Source organism: Myodes glareolus, chromosome X, assembly GCF_982192425.1.
Source record: "Myodes glareolus chromosome X, mMyoGla1.1, whole genome shotgun sequence".
Classification (NCBI taxonomy): domain Eukaryota; kingdom Metazoa; phylum Chordata; class Mammalia; order Rodentia; family Cricetidae; genus Myodes; species Myodes glareolus.
This window is the reverse complement of record NC_142053.1, coordinates 80,274,639-80,294,307: the sequence shown is the minus strand read 5'-3', so window position 1 is coordinate 80,294,307 and position 19,669 is coordinate 80,274,639. Positions and strand designations below refer to the sequence as shown.

The 19,669-nt window shown below is 38.5% G+C and overlaps 1 long non-coding RNA gene across 6 annotated transcripts in view; it reads right to left on the bottom strand.

Annotated features, from left to right (window-relative positions):
* Positions 1–449: 449 nt before the first annotated feature.
* The window catches only part of LOC125389286 (uncharacterized), a 53,123-nt gene continuing 33,903 nt past the window's right edge, over positions 450–19,669 (bottom strand). For 5 of the 6 annotated variants that reach the window (XR_015737064.1, XR_015737067.1, XR_015737065.1 and 2 more), the window contains 2 exons: positions 2,167–4,848; positions 450–1,711 (listed from right to left, as the gene is read on the bottom strand). This is a non-coding gene — a long non-coding RNA (uncharacterized LOC125389286). The remainder of the gene's footprint in view (positions 1,712–2,166; positions 4,849–19,669) is intronic. The other variant, XR_015737069.1, reaches the window with a different exon arrangement.

Below are 19,669 nucleotides of genomic sequence, written 5' to 3'. Positions count from 1 at the left end.
AATAACTGCTTTGAGGTAATTCATACACTGGCACGCTATGGCCAGGTGGGAGGTGAACAGATGTGAATTGATCTACTGAACTGGAAAGAAAAAGAAAACAGGAAAAGTAGAAGAAATCTTACATGCTGGCAGAGTGCCAGGAAAGGCTGCAAAGTTAGAGAGAAACCCTGTCTTAAAAAACAAAACAAAATAAAATCTTACACAATAAGGACTGTAGGGCCATCAGCCGTTATTTATTGATTTTGACTTTAAAGCTAAAGGTTAACTCAATGTAATCTTAATTTTTTTCGTGAGACAAGGTTTCTCTGCTTAACAGTTCCAGCTGTTTTCTCAGGGTATCCCAAAGACTACCACAGCCCACAAATCGCAGGAAGAACTATACCGACATTCCCAAAATACAGATTAGAATCGGGGATTTCGTTCTAAAAAGAAAAGAGAGGGCACAAAAATGATAGAATAGAGTCTACTTTAATCCAAAAAAGTACTTTAAATTGGTACAGCTAGAACAACCAGGTCTTGAAAAAACAAAACAAACAAATATAATCTAAGATACACTCCCTGGGTGAAACTATTTATAAAGGTTCTTATACAGTGTACCAAACAATGCTGTATGATTCCAAAAATTTAGTAACTAAACATCAGCTTTAAACGACAGGTAAAAATATAAAATACAAGAAATAGCGGGGAGAACATATTACTCAACAATATAATTTACAAAAGTTTTTTTTGCCAAGTTTGAATGAAAAATCTGAAAGTTCAACAGATGAGGGAACATCCAATAAAAGGGGCAGCAAAGCACACTTAAGCAGAGAGGTACTCAGACAAAAAAAATAAACTCTCAAGTACCGAATGCCCTGAAGGAATTGAGACCAAACCCTAATTGCTAAAATTTTCAGAGAGCTATTAAAATTACCTTACATGAAAACTGAAAAAAAAAAATTGAACTCGCTCCCATGGTTAGCTTATCACACAAAACTTGTACCCAAGGTGCCAGAGGGATCACCTAGTGATTAGAAGGGCATAGTGTTCTTACACTGGACATAATTTGCATTCCCAGCATCCATGTCAGGAAGTTTATAACTGCTTGCAATTCCAGCTGCATAGAAAACCTCCAGCCTCCATAGGAAAATTCACTCATTTGCGTAGACTCCGATTGCTGGGTATGGTGGCGTCCACCTGTAATTCTACTGTACAATTGAAGGCCAGTCAGGGTAACACAGTTCCTCTCCATAAACCAACAATCCCCAGTGACTAAGAGCAGATACTAAAGTGACAGGAGCATCTGAAGAAAGACACATTACTTGTGTAGTTACTAGACTAGAACCTTATAAACAGGTTATATTCTGATGGTTTAAAGAAATATTCACATTTATTCACTACTGGGAGGATTATGATTTGTGTAACTGTAATGTGAATAATTCAAAAGCACCTTTATGAAGTCTTCAAATAAAAGAATTCCTTGGTAGAAGTTAATTCTCAAGAAAATGATTAAAATGTTACATACTATAAAAAAATTAACCAGGCTCCAAAAGTAGAGTAATATGGCAGTGTCTAAATAAATCCAGTAAAGTCCATATCCGATGTAGACTATATAGTATTTATCAAAGAACATGACATTTTTCAATAGTTTTCACCCAATATGCCACATTGTTGTCCACTGGGTATTGTTTCTCTTGTTCCTTCAGGTCCTGGACCCACTGATGAGCGACACCTGCAAGTGATAAAATGGCATCATGAGACCAAATTCAAGTGGCCCAGTGAGTTGATAGTGGGAAGAATCCACAAACCCACAGAGTAATGTGAAACTGGGAGTTCCTGTCCCCTAAACCTCTTCTATAATCCATCTCCAAAGCAGAAGTTCTTTACAGCACGACTCTCCCATCACATCATGCATTAGATCCCAGTCTGACATCTATGGCTATTGCAGCTCTGAGGACAGGGTCCCCACATTCTACTTTTTCACTCAGTTAATTAGCACTTCTTGTGCTATCTCCTGTCCTTGATACTTATGTATATCTGTATCTGATTCAACTGAAACCATGTTGTTTGCCAACTGAGTAAGCAGAAATCTCCAAGAAGCAGTGACATTTCAAATAACACAAGACAAAGATATGAAGCCGCATTATGTGCTCCACGGAAGAAAGAGATCTCATTCATTCCCTTTACCTTCATCGCTTTCTCCCTAGGGGAACCAAACAGTCTCCTTTCATTGATAAGAGCTTAGTGGTCCAATATCTGCCAAAATGTCAAGCATTTGTTCTTTGGACAGCCTTCCTCTATATCCTCTTTGTGCGCCACTCCTGCCATTACATGCTGAGAGCATCATGGATTCCACTCCCGAAATTCAAACTCTTTATTCACAATGCCGGTTTCACTGATCCATGTCTGAACAGGGAAAGGAAGAGAGATTGCTGAAACATATTGGGGTGGGGTAACAGAAAGGAAGGTGTAAAGAACAAAAATTCCGTTAAGACACGTAAGAAAGAGGTGGAAAGATTCATGATAAGACATAAACCTTGACTAAAAATTACCTTGTGAATTTATTGGGAAAACATTTGAAAGTCAGATGTTTTCCATACCTATGACCTATCCCAACCATCCCCAAGATAGAAGAATTAAGCAAGACTCCTAAAGTACAATATTGACTCCCGCAATCTTTGTCCCCAAACAAATTCCAGGTAGTATCTGATGACCAAGCCAAAAGGGAGAGATCGGAGACTGTCGTTTACTGTTGGGTAACGCTTCTCTGGTTGTCAAAGACATCAGCTGGGTGGTGTCACAGTAACGAACATAAGCTTTCAGCAGTGAGCAGTGATTATGGTAATATTCAGCTTTCATTACCGAACTGAAAAAGAATTATAAACAGAATCTGCAGCTACCTTCAAATGCACTGGCCAATCTTTTTCTGCAAAGTTTATTTTGTTGCTGAAAAAAAAACCCCACGTCTTTAACATACTTTCTTCTGATTCTAGAACCTGGGGATTTTTAACTGTTAGTGGTGTATGTAAGTAGTCAACCACACTATAAGCATTTACTATGTTATGTGTGTAAAGACAGGAGCAATATGGAAAGGAATGGTTCACACACACAAAACCAGGAAACAAGGTTAGTATGTATCTGAAAAGAGCCACTTCTTTTCTGGTGGGGCTGGTTGTTTTCCTTTCACCTAGTCGTCTACCTTAAAACAAGGGTAAATATAAAGCAGCTTTGCTTCTCTGAGGGACTAGTCATGAGAAAAGTGATTGTTAAATCTGTTAAAATACTGATAACATCGAAGAATAGCTATGGATCCTATCCTCAGCAAATTATATTCAAAAGAAAAATGAGATAGTCATGAGAAAAGTGATTGTTAAATCTGTTAAAATACTGATAACATCTAAGAATAGCTATGGATCCTATACTTAGCAAATTATATTCAAAAGAAAAATGAGATAGGTGGGACAGTATGCTCCCGTTACAGGATAGCCAAGGACAAAGAGCGAAACCCTGTGTCCAAAAAAGACTTACATGTTGCTAACTTTCACTCAGCTCGTTCTGATAAGTGAACACATGTACTTGTAAAATATTATACTCACCCCTTCTCATATTGTCAGTTGAACCTTACCTGCTAGGCAAATGCTCTACCACTGAACTAAGCCACGAATTTGTGCCATGTTTAGTAGCCCATGTCCTTAATCATAGCAACAGGGAGGTAGAAGCAGGATTGCTCCAAGTTAGGGCTCCAAGTTAGGAGCATTTGCAGATATTCAAGGAATACATGGCTAGATCTTGTTTGAAACCAAATGAAATCAAAGTAAAAACATAAATACTGTTTATACTAAGGCTTCACAGACAGAGTCTACTCCTGGCCTCAGATTGGTCCAGGACCACTTAAGCCATGTGCTATTCTTGTTAACTGCCCACTCTGCAACTAAGGAAACCAAATGGTATTCTGCAACAAGGCTCAAAAGCACTGCATTTACTTCCAGTTTGTTGATTCATGCCCTACATTCTCCTATAAACTGCACCCTCTAGCATTTGCGCCTTAAGAGTCCTTTCTAAAACTGCTGTCTGTAATCCAGACTTTGTAGTTCCCCTTACAGCAGCTTCACCTCCATAACTGTGTCAGCGGACCATTCACAATCCATCTCTGAAATTTCAAGTTTTCACAATTGCCAAGTGGTCTTTTTTTCTTAATAGCTCTGCATGCATCAGTGAAGAGGGAGGTCCTTTCAAATAAAATTACCATGTTCTAACAAGATGCAGGTTTTACTCTTTGTTGTGGCTTGAAAAAGCACTGTCCTCATAGGCTCATGGATTTGAACTCAGGTGGCGGTACCAGTTGAGAATGTTACGGGACACCTTTTGGGATGGAACCTCCATAGAGGCATACCATTAGGGCCTTACTTCGGGTACTCGTTCTGCTTCCCCAAGCTGGACCACACGACTCCCTGCCTGCCATGGAATATATATATATATTCCATGGAATATATATATATATATGCTCCAAAAGCATATATATATGCTTTTGGAGCTGAGAGCAAAAAAATAAACCCTTTTCTTCTCGAATTTGCATTTGGACATGACATTTTGTTCACAGTTCTAGAAAAGTAACTAATAAAGGGTGCTGAAGAGGTTGATTAAGGTGTATTCTCTTTGTCATACATTAACAGATTTTGCATGGGATAATAGAGATCAAGTATATAAGAAGGAAAAGGAAATATGAGCTTGGGAGTGTGTAGACAGGAAATGTGGAAGCATACCTATTAATGTAGACAAGGATGAAAATGAAAAAGTCAATACCAACCATAATAGCAGACACCAGAATGGAAGGATGAAGCTCTTACTCAGTGATCACTGTGGTCCAACCTAGGGAGTAATTGGTAGCAATTATAGTAACAACATCAGCAATTCAACATCTATAAGCAGCCAATTCAAAAACACAGGCATATAAACAAAATGTTTCATAGGAAACATATTATCAAATATGACATTTAAGGCACTTGGGCTTCTAGTCTCCCTTTTATACCCTCAGCACAGATAAGAAATGGCTATAGAATGCTTTCATAAAGCACAGTAATGAAAACGCAAAGTACATTCACTATAACAGTCCTCATCCCAAGACAGGATTAGGCTTCAGAAGTAAGTATGTTGAATAGACCTTGCGCGCTGTAGGCACTGTAGGCAACTGGCGGGAAGAAGCTGAGCCAATGGAGATCACAAAGCAGGCGCCCAATTAATGTCTGTTGATGATTCATTTTTTCATTCAACAAACATTTAATGAGGCCTACAATGTGCACCGGATTAGGCACCGTGATACAAAGACGAATACGACACCGTCCTTTCCCTGATAGATGAGAGCCATAGACACGGACAATGATAATACAACCTGGTAAGTGCTAGAACACTTAGCAGGTTGTATTATATCCATCCGAGTAGGATTTCTTCAGAGGAGCACCACTCCAGGTCGCTGCTGGATCCTTGAAGTCCTCCTGAGCACCAACGTGTGCTGCTGTTCATTCCTCTCATGCGTTGAGTGTCCCCAAACTAACATTTAAAGCTTTTATTTAGAATGCCTATGATATAACTTACATATATTTTCATGGAAACACTAAAAATTAAACACAGTATGATGGAACGTAGGTTTGGCGTGTTGGACAATGGGCATTAAATAACATATGTACTAAGTGGTTGGAGTTAGGTTTCAAAAATGCTGCGACTATTTCCAAAGCATCCTTTTCTGTGGTTATACAACAGCCTTTATACAAGCATAATGAAATCCAACGGGTTTTATCTTAAAATAAACAGTAAAAGCAATATATTACTAATCAGAATACGTATGAAAAATTCATCTAGCTTCCTATATGTACTAGAAGAAAAAAATGTGATTTCATACCAGTATATCACTGAACAGTTTTTCTCCTAACATCCTGACAATTCAGAACATATAGTGGTATTATCTCTTTTCACAGTCAACATAGTAACTGTAACTGACAAAGCTTTTAGCATATTTCTGAACTGTTTAATACCTCTCACATTCTAAGCAGTCCTAACTACTGGGAAAAAACAGGAAGCAATCTAAGAAAAACAGGCTAGCTAATTCCAAGGCCTAAACTCCAGAGGCATTGTTTTCCTGAACAGCTCAGAGATTCCACTCTGAAATCTGCCCCTGAAGCACTCCAAATTCATGATTAATATAGGCCTTCATAAAAAGGCCATCTACTATTTCCACAACTCACAAAGATCATTAGTATACATCTTTAGTAGAAAACATGTTTGAGGGTATTATGTATGTTTGAGAAGCGCTCATGTTATGAAATCCAGAATGGCCTCAAAATCAGTATAATTTTCCTCTGTAAGCATCTCCAGTGCTGGGATTATATGCATATGACAACATGCCAGGCCAGTCAACACTGGCTATTTTCAATTATTTTACATATTTGTGGTTTGACGGAAAAGCAATAAACATTTTTAAGTCTCTGAGTGAAGCAATGGAGCCAATAAAAAAGACTAATTTATTCTTTCCAAATCCTCCATATGTTACTTAAAACAAAAATGAAAACCTGGAGAAAAAGCTCCAGGGAAAGCAGAGCGGGCAGGACTGGAATGATGAGGACATAACATTTCACTGTCTCCCTGGGAATCAACACTGCTCATATGGCTCTTTCCAAGAACTCAACGCGTTCTGTTGAAAACAAACCGAAAGTTCATCTATTGAACAAGAGAGAGAGATTTCCATAAGAGTAGGGGTTTGAGGAAGGGGGTGTACATTTTTCAGTTTACTTTTCTTGCTTGTCTCCTCTAATTTTCTAGTAAGAACTTTCTAGCTAACCCTTTTCTCAACTACCACAACTTTTGACCTTAACTATTTGTAACTACCACCAAAATCATCACAAGCATTCCTTTATGGAAAGGCTCATAATAGAAAATCAAATTCTACAACAATCAATCCAAAGCGCTGCTCTTAACAACAGTTATAGCCTAACATTGCAAAGTCCATGTCCATGCTTTTGAAAGAAAATCTTTCTCCATTTTATGCCTGAGTCACATTTTTGTACATCTTTTCCCATTTAGAGTATATATACAAAATTTTATTATTCTTGAATGCTAATAAATGAGTAAACTATAGAAAAACATATTTAGCTCAACATGGCTAAGAGAGAGAGGGGTCAGAAGGAGTGGGGTGGAAGAGAGAGACGGAGTGAGGAAACCAGAGAATTTTGGTTGAGGGTTCAGATTACCAACTTGAAATAGAAGTTCTCTATCCTTAAAGTTTGACGCTGACAATATGTCATGAATAAAACAGACATCTCTCTGAGCTGAATAGTAGCTCCCACAGTCGTAGACAATGTCTAAAGCCTGATTCTCATTCATACCGTGAAGAAAACACACGTGCCTTTTAAAAACAGCTAGTATTGAATCCTGTAAGACTGTCTTCAGGGGAAAAGAAAAGGTTCACCATGGACAAAAACCTGACTGGCAACATAACTGAGAGTCTAAAACTTCTCCAATGTTTGAATACCTGGTTTGATAATGTTTTATCTAAGCTATTAGATTAATGTTTTACTTGAAACTCCCATTTAAGAGGACATATTGCTCTACCAAGCACTCTCTCAATTGGGAACTCCAGCTGGCTTGACATTGGATTCTTATTTACTTGTTTTTGTTTTATTCAAGAGAGGATTTCTCTGCAGCTCTGTCTATCCTGGAACTCCCTCTGTAGACCAGGGTGGAGATCTGCCTGTCTCTGCTTCTAGAGTTCTATAGTAAAGGTATGCACCGCCACTGTGGAGCTTCTGTTGTACATTTCTGCGTAGAATGTTTGGTATTATGCTTCTGTCTCACTCAATAAATCCACTGAAAACAAAATTACAGACACCGTTTCCCTAAACTGCACAAAATACTGGACTACATAGTGAGACAACAACACAAGTAAAAAAGAAAACCCTACAAGAAGACTATGGCATGTCCGTTTCTGATAAAAGGTATTATAAACAAATAGAAAAAACACTTAGCAGTACATTGACACTGTTTAATATACACAGCTTCCTGGACTAAGTAGACAATCTATTGTTTAGCATTACATCAAAAAAAATCTTAAAATATACGGAAATGAGAAACAAAATATTCATTTGAGTCATATATATACACGTGTGTGCACAGGTTCATGCACATTTGTGAGGAACACAAAATACTTGGGATAATGCTCTGTTCGCAAGTAGGAAATAGCCAGACAGGAAGTGATACCCTATTCTTTTATATATAAATATGTGGAATAAAATACTCCCTCCCCAGACAAAGCCAAGGCCCTAACACTAAACTCAAAATTCTAATGAGCCAGACATTTGTGGATTTCCCTAACCCCCGACCCTAGGTAGTTACAAAATGCGGGGGCTGGAAACATGGCTCAGTGGTTAAGAGCCCTGTCTGTTCATGAGAGGACCAAGATTTGATTCCCAGAACCCACATGGCAGCTTACACCTGTCCGTAACTCCTTTTCCAGGGGATCTGATATGATACCTTCACACCAATGAATGTAAAATAAAGTTAAATAAATTATATAAAAAAAGGAAAACACATTCTGTTCAGAAAAATATACCCGTTACCATTCATTAAAGCCAGTTTGAAGCATGTAAACAGCATTCCCTTGAACTTCAGTCACTGAATGCCTAATCTTTTGTGCCAATTATGGAGTTGTTAGAAATCCAGATGCCAGGTGCCCGGCATTAAATAAAGCCTTCCTTCTGTATGAAGCTTGCCCATCTCACATTTCATTCCCATACAATTAATTCTTTACCAAGTCATAAGCTCTAAATAATAAAATTGGTTCAAAGACCAGAAACACACACACTCACACACTTAAGAAGCATACAGAGCACAGTAGTAGGAACAGTACACTGATATCCTGTGCTTTTTGTATAAGATTACTTTTCCTATACTGCTTTGTAAATTCATTACTGCACCAAATACGAGACTAAAGATATAGCCTTACATATTCAAGATTCGCATTGTTCCTAAGGAAATTTCTAAGACATAAACCACTAATTCTCAGTTCATCTGCCTCAAGTCAACCAAAGCCAAAAACAGTGGCACATCTGAGTTATCCTACATCATCTCTATGTAAAGAAATCCTAGATATCCAGGACCAGAGCATGTATATTTACCATGAACAACAAAGGAAGTCCTACAATGACCAGAACACCCCTTAAAGCAGTAACATTACTCCAATACCATTAATGAAAAACTACCAACATTGGAAGCCAGTCTATTTACCTCTCGTAGAAAGTTTGATAGCATGCCTCAATATAACCTTAAACAGTAAATAAATGGGCAAAATATAACCCAGTTTATGAGCATAATGTTCAAACCACAGCAGAAAATCCGTAAGTTATTAAAAGAAAGGATGCTGGTTTTTCTGATACTACTAACGTCTACAGGAGGATTTGAAAATAACAAAAAGGCCTTGAGGATTATCATTTGACCAGTGGGTAAAATGATGTTACCCAAAGGGCAGAGATCCTGCATATCATACAGAATTGTATCTCAACTTGCGGAGATAACACATACTTAGAAGATAGGCAGAGATTGTTAGGAATGCCAAAACCTCAAGGAGCGTGTGGTATTTGTGATAAAGTATCTATTCTCGCTGGCTACTTGACCTTAGTCAAATTCCACTTGTTACTGGAAAATTCTGATAGATTAATAGGTGCAATCACAGGCAGTTCACTGGAAAACATATTAGGGGTAGGATTTACGTGATAGGCGTAGAAGAGAAAACATCAAAAACTTTCCAAGGAAAGAAAAAATGATAGAAAAATACCTTTAAATTCAAATAGAAAAACATCCTCTAGCACTCATGGGGCACTTCAACCTTACTGAGGCAGACAAGTAGAGGGACAAATAGAGAAATCCTATCCGCAGACTAAAAGACTGGGAATAGATATTTATTCTCTTGTACCTTGTAGAAGGCAAGCCCATCCTCTGTTCAAGCCCCCCCTCTTACAGGGGCTGACACACACCACACAGGGACATATTCTCTTAGCAATTTTCCTAGTGCCAGCTCATCTGGAAGTACCACATCCTGTTTTCAAATCCGTTTTCCATCTGTTGAATGGAAGTGAGATAACCTAGGCATAGATTCTTGCTGCCAACATCTTCAAAAACAAAAAGAAACTCCATCCCATGGTCTATTCCCCTGACACTGTTGTGTCTATGTCTGGTGTTGAGACATAAACGCGCCTCAAAATGCTGGGGGGCGGGGAGTAGATCATCATGCTAATGCCCCGATGTCTACCTCTGGATGGTACTAATTGTACCAGTTACCCTTGGTGTCTTGTATACACTTGCCCTTTCCAAAATCCAACTTTTTTAGGTCACCTATGCATTAAACCCAATGCTTTTAATGCCACATAGAATGTTCTAGAAATGAAATATGAAATTCAAGAAGGCATAAGCACTTGAAAGCAGAGGTAACAAGCATTTAGCAGTAAGCCCAATTGGGTTATATCTTTAAAAGTATTACACTTAATCTGTGTATATGAACTGTAACTGCAACAGCCCGAGAGGTGGCTCAGAGGCTAAGAGCGCCTAAGGCTTCTCCAGAGGACCCGAGTTCGAGTCTTGTCTGGCTAGCAGATGATGTAAGCAATCAATAAATCGCTATCAAAAATCGGGGAAAAAAAAGGGAAGTGTAACTGCAGGTACACATGTACCAAAAGGATGGTGAGGAAAAAACTACATGGAAGAATCAATTCTCTTCTACCATAACACTGGTACTTCAAGCTTAAAGTCCAAGAAATCATTCTTTCTCTTAAATGCTTTTTAATGCTTCTTAAAAATGGACACTTGAAATCTCACCAGCACACATAGGTAACTAATGGATTCCCTTCCATAGTATTCTACTCTCTGAAAAACAAATAAGGAGTTAGGTTTATAAAAATAATCTTTTGGAAGTATTTGAATCTTTTCAGAAGAAAACCAGCTTCCCCTAACAAAAAAAATATGGATTGGATCAGTGGACTAATATCCTTAATTGCTAGCCCATAAGTGATGGCAACAACTATAATCCCAATACTTGAAAGGCCACTCTGTTCTACTCAAGGCTAGGCTTGCCTTGAGTAAAAAAACAACCCCTTTGAAGCTGGTGGCTTCTAAATCCAATTACTCACGAGGTCGAGTCTGATCTACATAATTCAAGGCCAGGATTATACCCATTAAGACCCTGTTTCAAACAAACAGACAAACAAATAAGACATAAGTCAACCTGAAGTCCATTAATGCACTACAGGATAGGGAAAGGATATAGAAAATGCACAGTAATGCTGCCTGGCACCATATGTTGGGAAACCTTGGGACATAAAAACATTTTCCCAAGTCCCCTGAACACAACAGCCATATGCCATTGAAACCAAAATTGGAGTAAGATAGATGTTAGGCTGATGGGCAAAGGGCTATGTGCTATCAGTAATGTATTAGCTGCTGAGAGTACATTCTCCCTATTATTAGTTCATGTTCCCCGTACCTAATTCTCTTGTATTCATAAACTTTGGAACACAATTTTGAATATTAATTACTATTCCACTCCTGGGACTTCCATTTTGATCTATGATAGATGATAAGTCAAGCTATTAACAAAGCTAGTATTAAATGTTTGCTTTAGTTTTGAGCAAGACCAGAGAAAGAGGCCTGATTGTGCTCACACATTAATAAGAAAATTAACGAGGTCTAATCAGTGAATCTTCTATTGAGGGTTCTTTTCTCGAAACCACTTATAGGCAAAAAAGAACAATAGTAGGCTGTCCCCTGTCGGTATCTAACAGTGCAAGGACTTTGTGTGGGTTAACTAGAGGTATCTCCCAGATTCGAATCAAGATATTAAAGACAAAAATGGTACAGTAAAAATGTAACAAGCCTCATTATTTGGAATGGCTCAGTGGACAGGATGAATCTTAGGAAGTTTTAGGGCATACTACTTCCATAAGCCAGTGGTTCTCAACCTTCGTAATGCTGTGGCCACAAGTTAAGAACGAATGCCCTAGGAAAAGAGAAAAAGAATAATGTGTAGGATACAGCTAAAAAGTTAAATGGAGGTTAAATACGTTAGAGGACTGGGTCCAGAAAAATCATGTAGAGCCTGAGCCTGATTGATGGTGCTTGCCTCCATGAATTTTTTTCTTGGTAGTTTTATAATGATCAAAAGGCAATCCTGAAAAATTGGGAGGTGATCTGTCTAGCCAAAAGGAAGAAGCCAGGTTTCTTGTTCATGACAGTTGCTGTACAAGGGTGGGGAGAACTGAGGAACTCATAAGTAGGGGGATAGTTATACTTTTTATTAAGTAAACTGGTATGGTAAGATGGGTCCCTGGGTAATTATGGGTGGTGCCAAGCTTGATGTCCAGGAACCATATGGTAAAAAGAAGTGTTCTCCAGAAACGCTTGGCTCCCTTTAAAATTGAGTTCTCTGTTTGGATGGCACTATTATACTACCGTGGAAAATATCTCATGCTAACGAGTACCATTTGTTAGTTAGTTCTATTATGAATTAACAATGATTGATCATAGGAAGAAATTCGAAAACATCAAGACTATGAAACCCATAGACATTATTATAAAAGAAGTCAAACTGCCAGCAGCCGTCTTTTGCCACATTAGGCTTAGGTTTAGAAACGGCATCTACTGTTGCCAGAACATAAACATACTCTTTGAGAAAATTCTGGACTTCACTAGTTTGATGAGTTTTCTCTAATAAAATATAATGAAAACAAGAGTAATATTTTGACTGTAACATTAAAGCCATATTAACGGAAGGCTATCATCTCTCAGGCAAAATAATGCCATTTCCCTCTAGGTGCATGCATGCCATTGTCCCCGACCATACTAAATCCCATTGGGCAGGGTCAAATACTTGGCCAAGTGACTTCCACTCAAGAACGGGGGGCGGGTGTTTGGTGTTTGGTCTCAACCTGTACTGTAGTTGCTACAGGTCTTCATGAGGCTGAGGTTCAGTTAGGTATGCTCACCTTTGTACGTCATATTCAGATTCTTTACTAGACAAGTTCAACACCAAATCTGAAGGGCATCTGTTATAAACTTTTCCATTCCATCTTTGTTAATATTCCCTAAAAGTCCCAATGGACCTTACTATTCTCCACATTTAGCAGACTGACACGGGATATTTGAGAGGAAAGCATGTCAGCATGATTATGATCAGTTGCCTAATGAGAAACAGACACGTTACAATTGCCTTTCTAAAGGCTAGGGGTGTAGGTGGTGTAATAGAACATGTGTATCATGCTCTGACCCTAGATTACTAAGATAACATCACAAAGTTATCCATTGTTATAAAAATACACTTTTAAAAAGACAGTATACTTGCTGAACAGTGGTGGAACATGCTTTAATCAGGAGGGAGAGGTAGGTAGATCTCTGAGTTTGAGGTCAATCTGGTGTATCAAGTTCTAGGACAACGAAGGTTGTTACACAGAGCAACGCATGCTGTATACCTATTGCTTAAGACCCCACACATATTGGTTATAAAACATTTGGACTGAACAGAAAGATTCATTCCTGTTGCCTAACTTTCATAGGATTGGTGAGTATGATTCAGTCTGTTAAGGGAAGTCCTTATTCAGTTATGAACATTATGAACTATTGTGACCAAGATGGCAAGATATACCCAGGGGTACAATAGTAGCACTATGTTATCTGATGGCTAACCATTTTTAGTGGATTTAAGCTTGCTCTGAAGGGGAAAATACCTGTCTGGTATAATGGGTCAGGCAAAGAAGCTATTGCTGGGGAGCTCTACAACCTACTATTTTTCTGCTAATCATCACTCGACCTCTAAATTCCTACCTCTAAGCATACACATTAGTACAGCACTCAGACATCATGAGAAATTGTGCTTGCATAGTACATGGGCTAGCTATATAGTAAGACCTAAACAAAACAGGCAACCAAACCAACAAAAATCAATTCGGGACTGGTATGATTTCATTTCAAACACAAAAAGATAAAAAGTATTGTGGTAGGTATGATGGGAAATGGACATAATCTAAGAAATCAGAAAGTAGAGAAAGGAGATGGCCATGTTTATACAGCAAGATCATACGACACACACACCACTGTCATCTACATTCTTTAAAGAAACACTTTTGGTATTCATAAATTATAAAATATATTAGGAAAATTATTTAAACTTTTGTTTGGTTTTCTGGACTTTTTGGAAGGTGCTGTTTGAGAAAGGAACTCAAGCGGCTCAAACTTTGTTATGTAGCTCAGCTCTGGATCTGCTACTTCAATCTCACAAGGGCTTGTGTTACAAGCCTGTATATTTACAAGCCTGTAAATATTCCTGACAATAAAATCATATATATATATATATATATATATATATATATATATATATTTGGTTTTTTTGAGACAGAGTTTCTCTCTGTAGCTTTGGACCCCTGACCTGGAACCAGTTCTTGTAGACCAAGCTGGCCTTGAACTCACATAGACACACCTGCCTCCGCCTCCTGAGTGCTGGAATGTGGTGGCCACCAGCCACCCACGCCCAGCAATATTTTCTAAGGTTGGTATAATCAACATGGAGATATAATCTCATCACTCAGGAAAGCTGAGAGGCAGGAAGATAACTGTCAAATCCAGGCTAGGGCAGGAGAGATGGCTCGGAGGTTAACAGCATTGACTGCTCTTACAGAGGTCGAGTTCAATTCCCAGCAACCATATGTGGCTCACAACCACCGGTAATAAGATGTGGTGCAAACTTCTGTCTGCAGGGACACAAGCAGGCAGACCATTGTATACATAATAAATAAATAAATCTTTAAAAAATATAAAATTCAGGCTAACTTGGTACATAGAGAGTTCCGCCACTCTTCCAGATGACCTTTATGAGATATGAAAATATTTACCAAAAACAATAAGGCATGTTCCAGAGTACAAATAGCACAAGAACAAAATGTAATACCTTAAAAACAAACAAAAACAATTTAAAAATAAAAAAATTAAAAATAAAAAGAAAGAGGGTGTGTGCTCAGGATACAGACAACTATCTCGGGCTGGAGAGATGGCAAAGCGGTTAAGAGCACTGCCTGCTCTTCCAGAGGTCCTGAGTTCAATTCCCAGCAACCACATAGTGGCTCACAGCCATCTGTAATGAGGTCTGGTGACCTCTTTAGGCCTGCAGCCAGACACACAGACAGAATATTGTATATAAATAAATATTAAAAAAAAAGACAACGGTCTCTGTGAGTTCCAGGCCAGCCTGCTCTACAGAGCGCATTACAGGACCTTGCATATTGTAGGCAAGTGTTGTACTTTTAACAATATCCCTAGATGTAGAAAATGTCTTAGGAAAGTAGCTAAGAAAAAAGCCTGCACTACAAATAAAAACAATTTTGGTGCAGAACACCCAGCATTCAGGAGGCTGGAGCAGGAGAATTGCTGTGAGTTTAAGACTTATTATTACCTACACAGTGACTTGAAGGTCAGTAAGGAATAGCCTAGGAAAACACTGACTTGAAACAATAAAAATACTTCTTAGACTGTCAATGAAATCTTTAAAAACCCTTCAAAGCCAAGTAGAGTTCAAGGTAATCTTTGGCTATATTTGCTATATTATTTGGTCAAGGTAAAAGAAGAGTACAGTAACATTAGACCCTGTCTCTCCTTAGAGCCTTGGCTGCCTTCCTGCAACATTAATAAATCTGTGACCAAAAAAGGGCAATTTGGGGCAGAGCAGTGGTGGTGCATGCTTTTAATTTCAGGACTCAGGAGGCAGAGGCAGGGAGATCTCTGTGAATTTGAGGTCAGCCTGGCCTACAGAGTGAGTTCCAGTAGATAGAGCCAGGGCTGCTACAAAGAGAAACCCTGTTTCAGACCCCTCCCCTACAAAAAAAAAAAAAAAAGGAAAAAAAAGAAAAGAAAAAAGAAAAAAGAAAGAAAGAAAAAGAAAAAAATAAGGCTGGAGGTAATTGGCATGTGTCCCTCTTGAACCTCAAACCTGAGCTCTTTCAAAGAGATACCTCAGCTGGTCAATTCTTGGCCTTTCAAGCATTAAGACCTGACTCTGTAGCCCCAGAATCCTGGGGGAAAAGGTAAGCCAAGAATTGTGCTTTGGGCGGTGGAAAAGGAAGGATCCCTGGTGCGAGTTGGTCTAACCAATAAAGGGGACTAAGCAAATTCTACTTAGAAATCCCTTCCCTAACAGATAAGACATGCAGAACTCCACTCACATGCAAATACACTCAGACATATGCAAATACACATACAAACTAAAGCAGAAATGAATTTCTTTAGATAAATGAGCTCCCGGAGCGCAGAGATTTACACTAAGGACAGAGGAAACACTTTAGGAGGAAAAAGATTCCCATACAGAAGAACTCAAGTCATATCACTTTAAAACAGGTTTCTGAGACTCTATTAAGTTTTGTTTCTGAAAATTTCTTTCATCTCTCAAAGTATCACGCACCGAAGACCTCACATTCCAACAAGTATAACAGTCAATAAAAATGAACAGGCTTGTGTTAGTGGTGCAATGCTTTTAAAAATTCAAGCTGAAACAGTGTGGTGATGTCACATGTCTTTAATCCAGCACTAGGGAGGCAGAGGTGGCACTCAGTTCTGGGAGTTCAAGGCCAGCTTGGTTGACAGAGCAAGTTCCCGGACAGCCAGAGCTGGCACACAGAGAAATCCAATATCGAAAGAACAAAAAATGTGGGGGGAGAATAGAGTGTATAGCAGATGGAAATGAACCTTAAAGGACCGAGTAGAAAAACCTAAGATAGAGGCAAAAATCTGAGGCAATGAGTATCTAGAGCTAAAAAATTGCAGAGGCTTTTCTCTAAAGCCAGCAAGTGATTTGGAACTTAAGAGGGCTAGGGCCTGACAGCCACAATTATTAGCTGGGAGTAAAGATACTTGGTCTCCTGTGCTCAATATAATAGAGTGATGACAGTCCCTATTGGCCTAAAACAAAGTCTCCAACCTGGCATTTAAAGCTACAAAAAACAATGCAGAGGCACACGGCAGCTCAGTCAATGAGCACTCTTATGCTTCGGCACGTCTCTGGGGTCTCAGGTACTCTGTACTCTCGTATATAGTAGCCTAAAAGGAATCACAGCATGTACAATGGATGAATAAATGTGGTTAGCTTCAAATTTATTTTTAACTCACACTGAAATGTGATTTGCCAATTCTCATGCGTTATAAAATATTTTGGTTCTTCTCACACAATAAAAGGCAAATATTACTTTATACGCAACGATTATAAAAAATAATAAACAAATGTGGTGAACCAGACTCAGAATTGGCAGAGTATTGGGGAGATGGCTCAGTGGTTAAGAGCGCCGGCTCTTTTTCTAGAGGACCCTGTTTCAATAATAGCACCCATGTGGCAGCTGAAATAGTCTAACTCCAAGATTTGACAATCTCATAGAAGCAGACTGAAAATATGCGCTATTTTTTCAAAACAATTTTATTTTTTATTTATGTGTCTGCTTTTCTCTATGTTCACCAATGCATGTACTAATATATTGATTCTATTTAATGAAATATCATACATTGTTCTTTGATAACAAGTACGTAGAATTTGTTTTGCTAAAAGGAGAGGCTCCTCTCCTCACCTTAATTCAGAAGGTCACAAAACAAGGACAGAAGCTTGAAATCTCTCCTTTAGTTTCTATTTCCTTCTTTATGGGTTGGGTGGCTGATGTTAATCATGCAAATCTATCTAAAAACTGGAGCCACCTAACCTATCTTATCTTCAGGACTAAAAGCACAAAGAAAGATAGGACTACGGAATCTCATTGTCAACTGTGCCAGACCCTGAAAGGAGCCTGAAAGTCTGTCTCAGGTCTTTGTTCCCGTGACAACATCACCTTAAGCAGTGACTCAAAGAATGAATCAACAGTCCTTTCTAAATTGAAGGTTAAGCAATAAGGACTTGATAAGAAATTCAGTGCAACCCAATAGAATCAGAACTGAGATCAGCATCATTAGGACCAGTGTTCCAAAGGCCCTGGAGATATCTAAACTATGATTTAGACTATCACCATCCCTGAAGAATTGAAATTTCCTGAGGAATCTCATGCTGAGCCAGAGAGTAAGGTTGAAGGCCTTGTGCTAGACAATTAAAAACAGCCACCAGGAAGAGATCTCACAGTTCGGATAAAATTTCAACCAATGTATGCACATCTTAGTGATTTTTGTTGCTACCCTTTCTTCTTTTTTTATTGGTGAGGGGCTCTTTTTGAAACAAGGTCTTAAGGATTAATTGTAGGCCTCCCTATGTAACCTAGGCTGGACTTAAACGCCACCTGACTGAATGCTGGTGATATTACAAAGCAATGCTGGGGAGAGTGGGCCCCGGACACCCGTTTTTATGATTTGTTCCATAGAAATGTATCAACACCATAGAAAAGGTGGAGAGAATGTAGGTGTGTTGATCTCCCTCGTTTGGCAAATCTGTAAATAAGTTCATTTCCCCACATTGATTTCTTTCTAATTTCTTTAAAAGAAAAAAAATGTATGTGGGAAAATGGTGCAATAAATTCCAATACTTTATATGTTAACTAGAAAAATCGAAGTGCTCTCCAAAAATAGTTCATTTATGGATGACCTAACCTGTTATTTTCATGTTAGTACCTAAATACAGAATAAATTTCAATCCTAAATTCAATTTTTATTTCATTGAATGGCAACTTATATTAAAACCCATCCATCCCTTTTATTCTATTTTTTTGGGGGGGGGGGTGAGAGTGGAGCAGAGGCATTTGACAAGGTAGGACCTTAGTAGTGAAGCCAAGCCTAATACTATTTACATCTTAACTCTCTTAACCATTTTATGAAAGCAGTTCAATGGTATTAATACACCCATGTATTATGCGTGTATTATAAATTTTGTAAACCTGACACTGATTATCCTATCACAACCAGTATTCTACTGATTATGAACTTAGGTCATGTATCATTCTTTTAAACTAACCAATATGTCAAAAATTTTGGAATGCAAAGTGTTACACGGTTTTATGCATTTAGAGTCAGGTGACTATGCGAGACAGCCTATACGTAAAATCAGTACTGGCCTATGTTGGTTTAGGTTACTTAAGCACTAGCGCCCCCCCCCCCCGCCCTTTTCTTTTTGGGACAGGGTCTCTCTACAGCAGCCCAGGCTGGTCTCAAACTCACAAATATCCACAGGTCTCTACCTCTTAAGGGCTGGAATTAAAGGTCTTTGCATCTATGCCTGGCTAAAAAAACAAAAACAAAGACAAAAACTCACTTTTTTTTACATTTTTAAAGGAAAATCAGAATTGCACAAAATTCCTACTCAGCATAAAGTCCATGAAGGCATTTCAGCAGCAAATCAAAAGAAAACAGAGCGCGCATATCATATAACCCAAAGCGAAAAGATCAAGCCAGAAATAGATGAGGTAAATGGAGGTATTTTCCCCCTCATTACTGGAAAATGTGAAGCAGAAAGCAAAGAATCAGGAAAATGCTGACAAAAGCAAAGTAGAAAAGTTTTCTTAAAATAAAGGGTATGAGGGATTTATATTCAAACTTTTAGAAGCAGAATCTAGGCAAACCATTAGTATAAAAGGCCATAAAGATAAACTGAAATACTGTTTCTGGCAATGATCTAAAGATTATCATCTGGAACTATAAAACCTTTAGGTAATAT